The following is a 15,082-nucleotide window of genomic DNA, read 5'->3' on the forward strand; positions in this document are numbered from 1 at the left end:
CGACGGACGGAGGCGGCGAGACAACGGAAAGTGACCGAACAAGGTAAGGCGGGGAACTATGACTGAGCGCGTGTCGCGCCGGGCTTCACGGTGACTCCCGTGGGACAAACACAAGGGAATGAGCGGCGTGTGTCCGTGTGTGAAATGTTGGCGCTCTTGAGAGACAGCACCTCCTGCTGTTGACAGAGGGGACGAACATAAAAAAGCTTACGGCACCTGGTATTCCCAGGCGGTCTCCCATCCAAGTACCAACTAGGCCCGACCCTGCTTGGCTTCCGAGATCAGACGAGATCGGGCGTGTTCAGGGTGGTACGGCCGTAAACGAGACTAGCCTACGCGGAAGGACATGTCATAAGCAGCCGTCCTCCGTCTTTTCCACCTCCAGTCATTTCCAGATCTGTCAGGAGCTCCTTCTATTGCGTTTCCATGATTACAGCCAGTTGCAACCAAGGTTACTATAACCAAAAATCATCAAACACACTTTACCTAAGATAAAGAGGGAGCTAGGAAAGGCCATACCAGGACTCAAATGCACGGCGGGACAGTTAATGACAAGAGAAAGAGAAAATTAAATAAAATACACATGGAAAAAGGAAGAGTACTACAGATGCAGTATTTGTGCTGAGAATGCTCATAGAGAAGTACAGAGAAGGCCGGTGGGAGCCGCATTGCCTTTTTGTACACCTTGAAAAGTCATACGACAGGTTGCCAAGAGAGGAGCTCTGGTATCCTTTGAGGAAGTCTGGAGCGGCAGAGAAGTGTGTTACACTGGTGCAGGACATGTATGCTAGCTGGGAGACAGTGGTGCAGTGTGCTGTAAGACGGGACCAGAGAAGTTCAAGGTGGAAGCGGGACTCCGTCGGGGATAGTCCCTGAGCCCCCTCTTGTTCGCAACGGTGACGGACGGCCTGACGGATGAAGGTAGACGTGAATCTCCACGGTCCGTGACCTTTGCAGATGCCGTTGTGATCTGTAGTGAGAGCAGAAAACAGGTGGAGGCCAAGATAAGATAAGATAAGATATGATAAGATAAGATAAGATATGATAAGATAAGATAAGATAAGATAAGATAAGATAAGATAAGATAAGATAAGAACAACTTTATTAATCCCGAAGGAAACTGTTGTGCCAGAGTTACAGAAAATATAACAGTAATAAATAATAAAAGGCAGAATTGGAAATCAAAATAAACTATAAACTGTAAAGTGTCTCAGTGAAACTATAGAGAGGTGGGGGTATGCTCTGGAAAGGAGAGGAACGAAAGTTAGTCGCAGCAAGACAGCATACATGTGTGGGGATGAGAGGAACTCGGGTGGAACGGTGAGGCTACAGGGAGTGGAGATCAAGAAGCAGGAGCATTTCAGGGACTTGGACACTCTGGATTGTTTTTTGGCCCGATCTTAAATCCACGCTTTTGCGGTGCACCTGCCATGTGCAACGACAACTCCCTGGTTGGGTCACGGCCCGGCCGGGGAGGGTCGGCGCGCGCGACCATAAACAGTGAACCCGGCCTCCAGCGACACAGACTTGCTCTTGAACAGCACAACAGGGGAGAGCGCGGACGCAGTCCCCCACTACCAGAAATTATGCAGTTTAGATTCCCACATTTGGGGAATTCGCAGGGGTCAGCACGGCCGCAGTGCAATGGCTGAGCCTCGCCCTGGGTGAACCACCTTCTTGATCATGGTATCTCCCCTGCCAGGTAAGTATGAGTCGCACGCGTCCCGCGCACGGACCGCTTTCACACGCACGCCGTTCTCAGTCGGGGAGGAACCCATGCGGACTGTTCCGGGAGCTCACACACGATCCCTCTCGCACACACACACACACACACACACACACACACACACACTCTGTCAAAAAAAAACGTCAACTCTGAGTTCTGACGGGCCAGGACGCTGAAAACGACACGGGCGCTTCAATTTTCACGAAGAAGTCAGAGGACAACCGGAACACGTTCCGTCCGTCCTCCGAATGCCGCGAGGGGTTTCTGCCGCTCTACGACCGGGAGAACTTCCCCCTGAGCCCAGTCTGACACAGTCTATCGGGGGCAATCCATCCGTTTCAAATGCGATCCATTTAGGCTCAGTTCTGGTCCATAGTGGGATTTTATTGGGCTGCACGGGGCGAATGGTAGGGACAGGGTTTCAGGCAGGCACGCTCATGTGTCGCTATCTACCGTTCCCTACCGGCAGAAACAACGGGGCCAGTGTCGCTGGTCACACAGGGCACAGACAAGATCTGGATCCCGTGTGTGTTGGTTACGTATGACGTTGTTGGAGGACACGGCAACCTTGACATCGGACACAAAAGCGGGGGGTGCACCGTTCCCAGAGGTACTGCAATACTGGGTCGATGCGTGGAGTGGACGGAGCAAGCCCCTATTCCATCTCCCTGTTCCAAAAATCAATTTAATATTTGGTCCCCGGATAGGGGACGTATCAGATATTAAACTGATAAGAACAGATACTACACTTGATCTTAGCCAAAAGGCCGAGAAGCGATGGACCCGCGCCCTCGCTCGACGCCATCGCATCCCCCGCACCGTCAGCTTCACTCACGACTTCACTCACAAATAAACCCCCACCCCGTCTCCGCCGCCCGGAGCGACGGCGCATGTCCCCCATCGCCCCCATCGCCCCGGAGACGGAGGTCCCGGTGGAGGCCGACGTTCCTGCTTTACAAGAAACAACATGGCTGATGCATCTTCCGCATCTGCCCGGTCACGTGGTGCACGCCCCCCCGACAGGACGCCAAAGCATCAAAGTAAACCCAGGACTTAAACAAGCAGACTCCTAGGAATCGTGTCCCCTTCAAATCAACCTGGAATGTGGCAAAAAGTCGCCCGTGAGGAGAAAAGACACAGGTGGAAACAGGACGTTTGAACCGCTCACGATACACAGCGCGGCAAACGGGCGCCATCTTGTGAACCCGTCTGGTTACCGTATCGATGCGACCAGCTCTCACAGAGACTCGCCGCTCACCGCCGGGAAACACGATTCAAAAAACGGCACGAACACAAGACAACAGTAAAATGGTTTTAAATCCACATTTACATTTAATTATATTCATGTTTTCGTCACTCCCAGCAGAACAATTTCTAAACACGACGGTAAATCATCTCGTCCCGTGGCGAACACTCACTGGACCCCGGGACCCCAAACAGCCTTCGACGGCCTTGAACGCTAACCCCGCCCCGCACCGGCTAATACCGGCCGTTACGACGACTGCTGGTCTGGACGGAGCCGATCGCGCTCGGTTAGACCACCGCTTTATCGTTGTCGTTTGAGTCGCCAACACTCAATTACCGACGCGCTCCGAGGCAAGATGGCGGAAGGCCGCTAGCTAGGCTGTTAGCTAGCCTTACCTCAGCTCACGAAATCTGTGACGTCGTCAAGATTTCTTGGCCGAAAGGCCCTCAATTACCGTGAAAAATCACCGGGAGTTGCTTCGCAGTTGTTATAAACACGGTCAATCCGATTGTAGGTCGAGAAATCGTCACTATTCTCTGTAAAAGTGAACTTACGTCGCGGGGCTGGACGGCGCTTTTGACCGGGAACAAATCGCGGAACCCCGGAGCCTTCAGGGACCGACAGCTCCCTTCTTCACTTCCGTGAACGGGGTATGTTCGGAAAACGGCCATAAACTCTTCGGTTCAATTCTACTTCGAACTATATAAATTAATTCTACTTCAAACTATATGAATTAATTCTAATTCTAACCATATGAATTAACTGTACTTTAAATTATGAATTAAGAAAAGAGATGTGGGACCTGTGGAATCCCCTCCGTGGACACTTTCATCCCGAGTCCCGCTTCTCTGAACTCTTATACTGGCATTCTGTGGCTTAACTGATGCCAGACCACCATTGTTGACATGCAGAGGTTTTTAAATGCACTGAATGGAGAGAAGTTCTGACACACTGTTGATGAATCAGGTCCAAGTCCAGTCACCCAGCAGCCCAGGAGTCTCCTTCTGTGCGCCGGTCTGCTCCAAGACCTCCAAAATCATCCCCGTCTACAGGAAAACAAGGAACCACAGGACCCTGGGTACAGATCTTCCATCCTGGCTCTGTAGGAGTGACTGACGTCCTCTGAGCACCTTGTTCTGTCTTACCTGAGATCCAACACCGACCCGCCCTGGACCCCCTGCTGTTCACCTAGAGTGAGCAGGACCAGAGGAGATGCTGTGATAATGAGCACTGTTGTGCAACTTGAAAGTCCTAGAAAGTGACATCTGGACATCTGGAGCTCATGTGAATATAAACCACAGCGGGTAAAAACACAAACACATAAGCTGCACTTGTCTGTGAACTGCAGGTGTTCACATTGTAACCAGATATTTACACATTAACCTTTTTTTTTTTTTTTTACTTTTAATGAAATACGTACTGTTAACATTTGCAAATATGTCCTGGAAAAGCAGTGCCTGTAACACGGCTGATGGAAAATGTTCATTATGAATGAAACAAGGAAAAGTTCATCCATTTTTTATCCCCGCTTTATTTATTATTGTTATGTTTTACTTGAAACTCTGGCACAACCATTTCCTTTGGGATAAATAAAGTTGTTCTTATTCTTATTCTTAAACAGGCCACATCTGGCCAATCAAAGATTGGTACAGAATTCATGCTTGATATGTATGATTGGATCAACAAATGTGGGAGCTCAAACTGGAGATTATCAATTTTTGGAGCTACTTCAGAACTCTTGAGAATTTATCCTGAACTGAATAACACGGAGTGGCTTTGTTATTTAACATTTACTGTGGACCTACTGACACACATGAATGAGCTGGACGTGAAGATCCAACCAAAAAAACAGTTTGTGAATGAAATGCAAGAAATGTCAGAGCCTTCAAAACCAAGTTGGTTTTATTTTCAAAGCAATAACAAAAGAGTCTGATATGTACTGTTCACAAATACATTTTTTGTTTTACATGTATCATATTGTCAGATTTTAAAAGTCAATCCGGCCCCTGAGCCAAAAAGTTTGCCCGCCCCTGGAATACCTGATGAAGACTTTTCAGAAAATCTTTGACCTGTCATTGCCAGCAAAAGGTATATAAGAAAGTATTGCAATGAATGTTTGTTCCTGACCAACTACTTATTCTCCATCATTATGTCCAAATAAGTTTGTTAAAAATCAGACAATGATATTTTCTGTCTCTCATAGTTGAAGTATACCAATGATGAAAATGAAAGACCTCTATCATGTTTTTAAGGGGGAGAACTTGCACAATTGTTGGCTGACTAAATACTGTTTTGCCCCACTTTATCTGGATACTGGGTACTGACACCTATTCAAATCAACATTTTAAAATGAGCTGATTTAGACTGTAATGATCATTTTGAGCTTATTTTAATCAAATTGTCAAATATTCAAATACGACATTCAAGTTTTTAGTTTCACCTATGAACAGGGTGATGGCAATCAGCACCAACAACACACTGAAGTCTCACAGCACCTTGACTGGACTGAAAATCAATGTCAAAATGAAGCTATGAAAAACAGTGCACCTCTGCGTGAATTCTGTCCTCTTTAAACATATCTTGAACCCCCGGTGCATGTCTTCGCGATAACAAGTCATAACTTCTCACTTCAAACTCACCTGAAACATAATAACAAATAAAATCTTCAAAGGGTACAGAAGAGACCTGCATGTTTTATTCCTCAACCAAGCCAAGGCGTCTTAATCCATCCCCACATCTGTCCTCTGGGAGGCCTTCAACCTCTTCCAAGTGCATGAAACCACCACAAACCTGGTCAGAAGCTTCCTCCAGCATTTCTTATTCTGTAAAACAACCACAGAGTACAAAACATGGTGATCATTGGAAGTGGGCTTCAGGGCAGGCTGCGTCACATCCCCTACAGCCTTTACCATGGCAATGGAGATGATCATCGGTGCATCTCGGTGGAGCGACGGAGGGGAGCTACTGCAGGCTTGACAGCGGCTGCCTCCGATTCGTGCCTCCAAATAATTATTGGAAAAGCCCCCCAGTACAACAGTTGAAGAACATGAAATGACCACCTAGATCCCCACCATCACCTCTACCAAATGCCTGCTGGAGTAGCTTCACTCCAACACTACCTGGGGAAGAAGAAGTTGGAAGCCAACAAGTAAGGGAGCATTTCCATCGTGAAAGGAAAGCTTACTGGCCACGGTTCCACCTCGTCGAAACAGCCATTCCTTTGATATCAGAGCTGCAGGTCCAGCCTTGGATGGTGGAAGCCTCAGATGCAGAACAGACCAACGCTGCATTGAATCCCTTCAGTGGGTTGTAGGACAGGATACAGATTGGATTGGAAAAGCAGGATTTCCCTTGAAAGGTAGTAAACATCAGACTTTTCTACTCATCCTGAAATTTATTACAAAACACACAAGAGATGTGTTTCAGTATTACAAATTTACAATACGCAATTAAAAATGTGTCTGTAGATCTTTGTGCAAGTTGCTACAAATCAGCCTTGCTTGTTCAGAGATGATTAAAAAATCCTTTTCACAGAAAGGTGGATTTAGAACTCAGTAAAATAAAAAAAAAAAACATTGTAACAGTTTTACCAGAGATTTTCAATAATAATGTTTTCGTTTCCCATATGAACAAGCGGATGAAAATGTGTACAAACAACAGACGAGAGTGCCACATGACCACAAGCATGTAATTGATTCCTAAGTACAAATACAACCACTAATACAAAAGTTTTTGAGTCATGCATTGCTCCATTCAGAAGCTGATCCAGGGTCAGCCATCGCGGCCATTCAACGACAAGAAAAACGTCAACTCTGAGTTCCGATGGCTGGAATGACCGAAACGACACAGACGCTTCAATTTTCATGAAGAAGTCAGAACACAGAACACATTCCGTCCATCCTCCTGATGCCACAATTGGTTTCTATTGTTTTACAAACAGGAGAACTTTGCCACGATCCCAGTCTGACAGTCTTTAAACGCGACCAGTGTGGTGGACGGATCGGGGCTGTCGTCTTTTGTCGTCAAACACAATCCATTTGCGCTAAGATCGGATTCCTTGGTGGGAATTTATTTCGGTACACGGAAGCAAGGCGTAGAGACAGGTTGTCCAGTTAACAAACTTATGTCACACGTCACCCACAACCCTCCTGCCTCTTTGCATTATCATCTACCAACATAATACAGTAGACGCACCAAATGGCACGTTAAACATTCGTCTTCACGATCTTTGAGATATCTGCCATCAAATTTGTTATTTGCAATTTGGGAGTGTGCACCGTCAGCTTCACTTAAAACAACATCGCTGATGCATCTTCCGCATCTCCCCTGTCACGTGGTGCACGGCCGGCCAATAGGACGCCTTCTTCTTCTTCTTCTTTCGGCTTTTCCCGTCAGGGGTCGCCACAGCGAGTCAACTTTCTCCATCTAACCCTATTCTCTGTGTCTTCCTCTCTCACACCAACTACCTTCATATCCTCTCTCACTACATCCATAAATCTTCTCTTCAGTCTTCCTCAAGACCTCTTGTCTGGCAGCTCCAATTCCAGAATGCGTCTACCAATATATTCTCTATCCCTTCTCTGTACATGACCGAACCATCTCAGTCTAGCTTCTCTGACCTTCTCTCCAAAACATCGAACATGTGCCGTCCCTCTGATGGACTCATTCCTGATCCTATCCATCCTGGTCACTCCCAAAGAGAACCTCAACATCTTCATCTCTGCAACCTCTAGTTCTGCCTGCTATCTTTTGGTCATTGTAACAGTTTCTAGTCCATACATCATCGCTGGTCTCACCACTGTCTTGTACACCTTTCCGTTCATTCTGGCCGATAGTCTTCTATCACATCGTACCCCTGACACTTTTCTCCACCCATTCCAATCAGCTTGGACCCGTCTCTTCACCTCTTTTCCACACTCTCCGTTGCTCTGGACTGTTGACCCTAAGTACCTGAAATCCTCCAGCTTCTTGATCTCCACTCCCTGTAGCCTCACCGTTCCACCTGAGTTCCTCTCATTCACACACATATATTCTGTCTTGCTGCGACTAACTTTCATTCCTCTCTTTTCTAGAGCATACTTCCACCTCTCTAGAGTTTCCTCAACCTGTTCCCTGCTCTAACTACAGATCACAATGTCTGCAAACATCATGGTCCATGGAGATTCCTGTCTAGCCTCATCTGTCAGCCTGTCCATCACCATTGCTAACAAGAAGAGCCTCAGAGCTGATCCCTGATGGAGTCCCACCTCCACCTTGAACTTCTCTGTTACCCCGACAGCACACCGTACCAGTGTCTCACAGCTAGCATACATGTCCTGCACCAGTCTAACATACTTCTCTGCCACTCCAGACTTCCTCATACAATACCAGAGCTCCTCTCTTGGCACCCTGTCATATGCCTATTCTAGGTCTACAAAAACACAATGCAGCTCCCTCTGGCCTTCTCTGTACTTCTCTATTAGCATTCTCAACGCAAATACTGCATCTGTAGTACTCTTCCTAGGCATAAAGCCATACAGCTGTTCACAGATGCTGACTTCTGCTCTCAGTCTAGTTTCCACTACTCTTTCCCATAACTTCATTGTATGGCTCATCAACTTTATCTCTCTATAGTTGCCACAATTCTGCATATCCCCTTTATTATTAAAAATAGGCACCATCACACTTTGTCTCCATTCTTCAGGCATCTTCTCACTCTCTAAGATCCTGTTGAATAATCTAGTCAGAAAATCTACCGCTGCCTCTCCTAGACACTTCCACTCCTCCACGGGTATATCATCAGGACCAACTGCTTTTCCACTCTTCATCCTCTTCAATGCCTTCCTCACTTCCCTTTTAGTAATTTGTGCTACTTTGTGGCCTACAATAGTCCCCTCTTCTACCCTTGCCTCTCTTTTGTTTTCCACATTCATCAGCTCTTCAAAGTACTCTTTCCATCTTCCCATCACTCTTCTAGCATCTGTCAATACATTTCCCTCTCTGTCCTTAATCACCTGGACCTGTTGTACATCCTTTCCATCGTTATCTCTGTTTCGCCAACCTGTATAGATCATTCTCACCCTCCTTACTATCCAACCGAGCATACAAGTCATCGTACGCCCTTTGTTTTGCCTTTGCTACCTGTATCTTTACCTTTCGCCACATCTCCCTGAACTCCTGTCTATTCTCTTCAGTCCTCTCAGTATCCCACTTCATCTTTGCTAACCGCTTTCTCTGCATATACTCCTGCACTTCCTCATTCCACCACCAAGTCTCCTTATCGACTTTCCCTCCAGATGACACACCAAGTACTCTCCTATCTGTCTCCTTGATAATACGAGCTGCTGTTGTCCAATCATCTGGAAGCTCACCGTGACCACCCAGACCCTTTCTCCCTGAAAACCATGCAACACTCCTCCCTTTTCAGCTTCCACCATTTAGTCCTGTGCTCTGCCTTTGTCCTCTTCATCTTCCTTGTCACCAGAGTCATCTTACAAACCACCATCCTATGCTGTCTGGCTACACTCTCACCTACAACTACTTTGCAGTCACTGATCTCTTTCAGGTTACCTCATCTATACAAGATGTAGTCTACCTATGTGCTCTTACCTCCACTCTTATAAGTTACCCTATGTTCCTGTTTTTTCCGGAAAAAGGTGTTCATTACAGCCATTTCCATCCTTTTTGCAAAATCTACCACCATCTGTCCCTCTGCATTCCTATCCTGGATACCAAATCTGCCCATCACTTCTTCATCCCCTCTATTGCCTTCGCCAACATGTCCATTGAAGTCTGCACCAATGACCACTCTCTCATTTCTGGGAATATTCTGCATCACTTCATCTAACTCATTCCAGAACTTCTCCCTCTCTTCAGATTCATTTCCCACCTGTGGGGCATAGCCACTAACAACATTGAGCATCACACCTTCAATTTCCAATTTCAGACTCATAAGTCTATCTGACATTCTTTTCACCTCTTGGATGTTCCTAACAAACTCCTCCTTCAAGATAACTCCTATTCCATTTCTCTTCTTGTCAGTACCATAATAGTACAACTTAAAGCCTGCTCCAAAGCTTCTAGCCTTACTACCCTTCCACCTGGTCTCCTGGACAAACAGTATATCCACCTTCCTTCTCTGCATCATGTCGGCACCCTCTCTACCTTTTCCTGTCATAGTCCCAATATTAAAAGTCCCTACTCTCCTTACTCCCTACTCCTAGGCTCTTTCCTTTCCTCCTCTGTCTCCGCTTCTGAACACACACTCCTCCTCTTCTTCTTGTTCTTGTTCTTGTTCTTCAACCCAATAAAGCCAATAAAGCCACAATAAAGCCATCTAGTGAAACAATTTTGACTAGATGTCTTTATCGTTAAAACCTTCAGCAGTAGGTGAAGGCATTGTGTAGAATCACATCCTATTCAGCATATTTTAGCACCAGATACCAGGATTAAGAATTCCATGGTTATTTACAATATGTGCCAAAAATCTTCAACTTGGAAGATAAAAACTTTTTGACCAAATGCCTTTATCTTTCATTGTTGAGTCTGGATTTGAGTGAATTTATTCATTTTGTAGATTCTATATTTTGTAGAATTCTTTAATATTCAGCATATTTCAGCACAAGACACAACCTTTAAAGAATTCCAAAGTTATTTACAACTTGTGCCATAAACATTCAACTTGGTGAGATAAACATTTTTGACCAAATGGCTTTATCTTTTAAACCGGCTGCTGGATTTCAGTAAATGTGACATATAATGTGTAGAATCATGGCCTTTTCAACATATTTTAGCACCAGACACCAATTTTAAGAATTCACTTGTTATTTATAACTTGGTCCAAAAAGCTTCAACATCATGACATGAAGAGTTTTGACCAGATAGGTTTATGGTTTAAACCTTTGGGTAGATTTAGGTAAAGATGACATACTTTGTGTAGAATCACGTCATATTCAGCATAAATCAGCACATGGCACCAGCATTAAGAATTCCAAGGTTATTTACAACCTGTGCCAATAAACTTAAACTTGGAAGATAAACACTTTTTGACCAAATGGGTTTATCTTTTAAAGATGTGGCTCCATATCAGTAACTGTCGCAGATATTGTGTAGAATCATGTCCTTTTCAACATATTTTAACACCAGACACCATTTTTCAATAATTCTCTTCTTGTTTAAAACTTGTGCTCATAAGCTTCAATTGGTAAGATAAACACTTGATGTCCAAATGGCTGGATTTCAGTAAATGTGACATATATTGTGTAGAATTACGCCCTATTCAGCATATCTCCAAAGCAGACACCAGATTTAAAGAATTACAAAGTTATTTATAACTTTTGCAAAAAACCTTCGACTTGTTGAGATACAAGATTTGGACCAAATGGCTTTATCTTTCTAACCTTCGGCTGCATTTAAATAAAGATGACATATACTGTGCAGAATCACATCCTATTCAATATATTTCAACAATTACCAGCTTTAAAGAATTCCAAAGTCATTTAAAACTTTTTCCAAAAAATTCAATTTGGTGTGATAAACATTTTTTAATAAATAGCTTTATCTTTCATTCTTTCGGCTGGGATTGACTGAATTTATACATTGTTTAGATTCTGTATTGTGTATAATCACATCCTAATCGGGAAATTTCAGCACCAAACACCAGCTTTAAAGAATCCCAGTTTTTTAACACCTTTGCCAAAAACTTTAAACTTGGAAGATAAACACTTTTTGACCAAATGGGTTTATCTTTTGAAGATGCGACTCCATATCAGTAATTGTCACATGTATTGTGTAGAATCATGTCCTTTTCAACATATTTCAGCATCAGACACCAGTTTTAAAGAATTCCCTTCTTGTTTAAAACTTGTTCTAAAAAGCTTCAACTGGTGTGATAAACACTTTATGTCCAAATGGGTTCATGTTTTAAACCTGCAGCTGGATTTCAGTAAATGTTACATATATTGTGTAGTATCACTTCATATTTAATATATTGCAGCACCAAACACCAGTTTTTAACAATTCACTTCTTATTCAAAACTTTTTTCAAAAATCTTCAACTTGGTGAGGTAAGAACTTTTCAACCAAATGCCTTTATCATTTACACATCTGGCTGGATGCTAGTGAATCAGACATTAATTGTTTAGAATCACATCCTATTCAGCATATTTCAAAAACAGACACCAGTTTTGAAGAATTACAAAGTTATTTACAACTTTTGCAAAAAACCCTCGATTGACCAAATGGCTTCATATTTCTAACTGTCGGCTGCATTTAAGTAAAGATGATATATACTGTGCAGAATCACATCCTATTCAATAATTTTCAACAACAGGTGCCAGCTTTAAGGAATTCCAAAGTAATTTACAACTTGTTAAAAAACCTTCAATTTGGTGAAATAAAAAAAAAAAAGACCAAATTGCTTCATCTACTAAACCTGCAACATGATATTTATACATTTGACATATTTTGTCTAAGCTCAAATCCTATTTAACATATTTCAAAAACAGAAACCAGCTTCAAAGAATTCCAAAGTAATTTACAACTTGTTCCAAAAACCTTCAATTTGGGTGATAAACATTTTTGAATAAATGGCTTTATCTTTCATTCTTGCGGCTGGATTTGAGTGAATTTATACATTGTTTAGATTCTGTATCGTGTATAATCACATCCTTATCGGGAAATTTGAGCTTCAGACACCAGCTTTAAAGAATTACAACTTGTGCCAAAAACTGTCAACTTGGTGAGATAAAGATATTATATCCAAATGACTGCCAGATCTAGTGATCTGAGAGAAAGACCGGTGGTTAGAACTTCCTCCTTACACCTGCCATCGCTGGACTGACCGGATCTGACTGGACCGAGAAGGCCAAGGAGTAAACACCAAATTAACAGACTGAGTATGGTTTTGTCCATTAAAGAAAGTCGATGTGGTTTATACTTTTGTTCGCGAAAAGAAAGTAGGTGTGGTTCATACTTTTTCCTTCAAAAGAAAGTAGACAGAGGTTTATACTTTTAGCCCTAAGAAAAGAAGGAACAGCAGGGTGCACTGGAATATATGTGTGTGTTGTCACTTCAAAGAGATTTTTATACTGACTAAAGTCAGTCTCTGAAGTAAGTGTAATTTTTAGGTTGTGGTTAAAATTGAGAAAGTTGGTTTGCAGTGACAGCTGTGTCTGCAGAATACTAGGTTCTATAAGACCTTGGCACGGTCAAAGATCTCTGTGAACATTGTGACTGATAGTTAACCACAACAACCTGTAGTGTAAAAAAAATGGGAATCTCTTGTAGTAGAAAAAATTAAAAAGCCTTGGAAGGGGATGTGAAGTTCATGCACAAATTGGATCCAGATACTACAAAATATTAAAGAAAACGGAAAAAGAAATACAGCAGGGATGGAAAATTAAGATTAGCATCATTAAAAAACTTATGGATGAACACGAAAAATGCAAAAACAAGAAAAAGAGTGACAAAAAGTTAGACAAAGTGAGAAAAGTTGAAAAATGGATTAAACAAGCCACTACACGAACACAAAGTATACAAAAGAAGAAGAAAAGAACAAATTAAAGATCAGAGTAAAGAAACTATGTTTGTGCAGAAGGAGGATAATGAAACAGTCGTCAAAGCTGTGATGCAGCAACCCCCACCACTGGAGATGCCACAAGGCGCAGTGGGAGGGGTTCCAGAGCCATTATACCCAGATCTTAAAAAGCTGCCAGCATATGAGGACATACACAAAGACAAACAAGAACAAGTAAAAGTAAAACCAACACATCCATACAAAACACGGAGAAAGAACCTTAACAAAAGTTATATTGTAGATGAGGCCAAATTATATCCTATCATACAAGTTCCGAATCCACACGATGCGGAAAACCCCCATGTGTAAAGATATCACATACTGAGGTAAAAGAAGCTGCAGATAATGGCTGGGGGCCATTCCAAGATGCAGTTTTCCATCTAGCTGAGTCATAGAGTTTGATTGGATTGGAGTTAGAACAAATATTCAAACTTGTCTTTCTATTAAAATGGGCAAGATATCGAGGTGATTACAAAGGAGGAAATCTCCAACAAGAGATTTGTCAACATCCAACAAATGGTCCTATTGTTGGAAATTATCTGGCTGCTGTACAAGCAGTATTAAATAGAGCAAGACCACTGCATGCCACCACCGCAACCCATGCACAGTAAGCAGCATGCAAACAAGAAACAGGAGAAACTGTTACACAGTTTCAATTCCGCAATGAAGGGAAATTTGGAAACCATAGTGGATTAGAATTCAATGAGCAGGATGATTCTCCTTACCAACTACATCTGAAACTTGGTCTGCTGAGAGGACCACCGAGGAGCTCTGATGAATGTCACAGGAGGTCTTTCCTACCTGAGGCTATCAGAATTTTTAATTCCTCTCCCTTCAGCCACAGGGAATCTCAAAATCTTTGTACTTAAGACCTTAAGACACTTTATAGCCTTGACTTGCTACTTAGACACTTCATAGTTTTATTTGTATTTCTTACTCTCCCCACCTTTTTTTTTATACTGTTTACACAATTTCCTACTAGTATTTATTATTGTTATGTTTTACTTGAAACTCTGGCACAACAATTTCCTTCGGGATAAATAAAGTTGTTCTTGTTGTTAACTGAGAAATATGCTCTCAATTATTTTCCGTTTTATTTTGAAGGGCCAGTCCCAGCTTCCGGTCTGTCCGTTGTGTTTTTATTTGCTTGAAAATAAACTTAACTTCTTCCAGTTAGCTAGTAGCTGCTAACAGTGCTACCACGTGCTCTAACTAGCAAGCCATGGAGCGGCCAAGTAGATGGTCACGGCTAGTTTTTACCGGAGATGAGAAGCAGTATGATCTCTGGGAGACTAAATTCTTGGCCTACATGCGGCTGCAGGGGGTCAAAGACACAATTCTGAGTGAAACTCCAGAATTTGATGACGATGACGAGGAGGCGAAGGACAAGGAGCAGAATGAAATGGCCTATGCCGAGCTGATCCAGTTTTCAGATGACAAAAGTCTAGGCCTGGTCATGTGCGAAGCTGCAGATGATGGGAGAAAGGCACTGAAGATGCTATGAGAGTATTATGCAGGTAAAGGGAAGCCTCGCATTATAAACCTGTATACTGAC

At 43.1% G+C, this 15,082-nt stretch overlaps 3 non-coding genes across 3 annotated transcripts; all 3 read right to left on the minus strand.

Moving 5' to 3' along the window:
* Positions 1-204: 204 nt before the first annotated feature.
* On the minus strand, positions 205-323 carry LOC147220377 (5S ribosomal RNA). Its single transcript, XR_015108641.1, has one exon. It is a non-coding gene; the product is annotated as a 5S ribosomal RNA (ribosomal RNA).
* A 1,223-nt stretch (positions 324-1,546) lies between these two features.
* Positions 1,547-1,710, minus strand: LOC147220378 (U1 spliceosomal RNA). The gene has a single exon (XR_015108243.1). It is a non-coding gene; the product is annotated as a U1 spliceosomal RNA (small nuclear RNA).
* Positions 1,711-2,314: 604 nt separating this feature from the next.
* On the minus strand, positions 2,315-2,505 carry LOC147220379 (U2 spliceosomal RNA). Its single transcript, XR_015108070.1, has one exon. It is a non-coding gene; the product is annotated as a U2 spliceosomal RNA (small nuclear RNA).
* Between the last annotated feature and the right edge of the window lie 12,577 nt (positions 2,506-15,082).

The sequence above is a fragment of the Fistularia commersonii genome, chromosome 24 (genome assembly GCF_037954325.1).
Source record: "Fistularia commersonii isolate RoL2024-O1a breed Wild chromosome 24, RoL_Fcom_v1.0, whole genome shotgun sequence".
Lineage (NCBI taxonomy): Eukaryota > Metazoa > Chordata > Actinopteri > Syngnathiformes > Fistulariidae > Fistularia > Fistularia commersonii.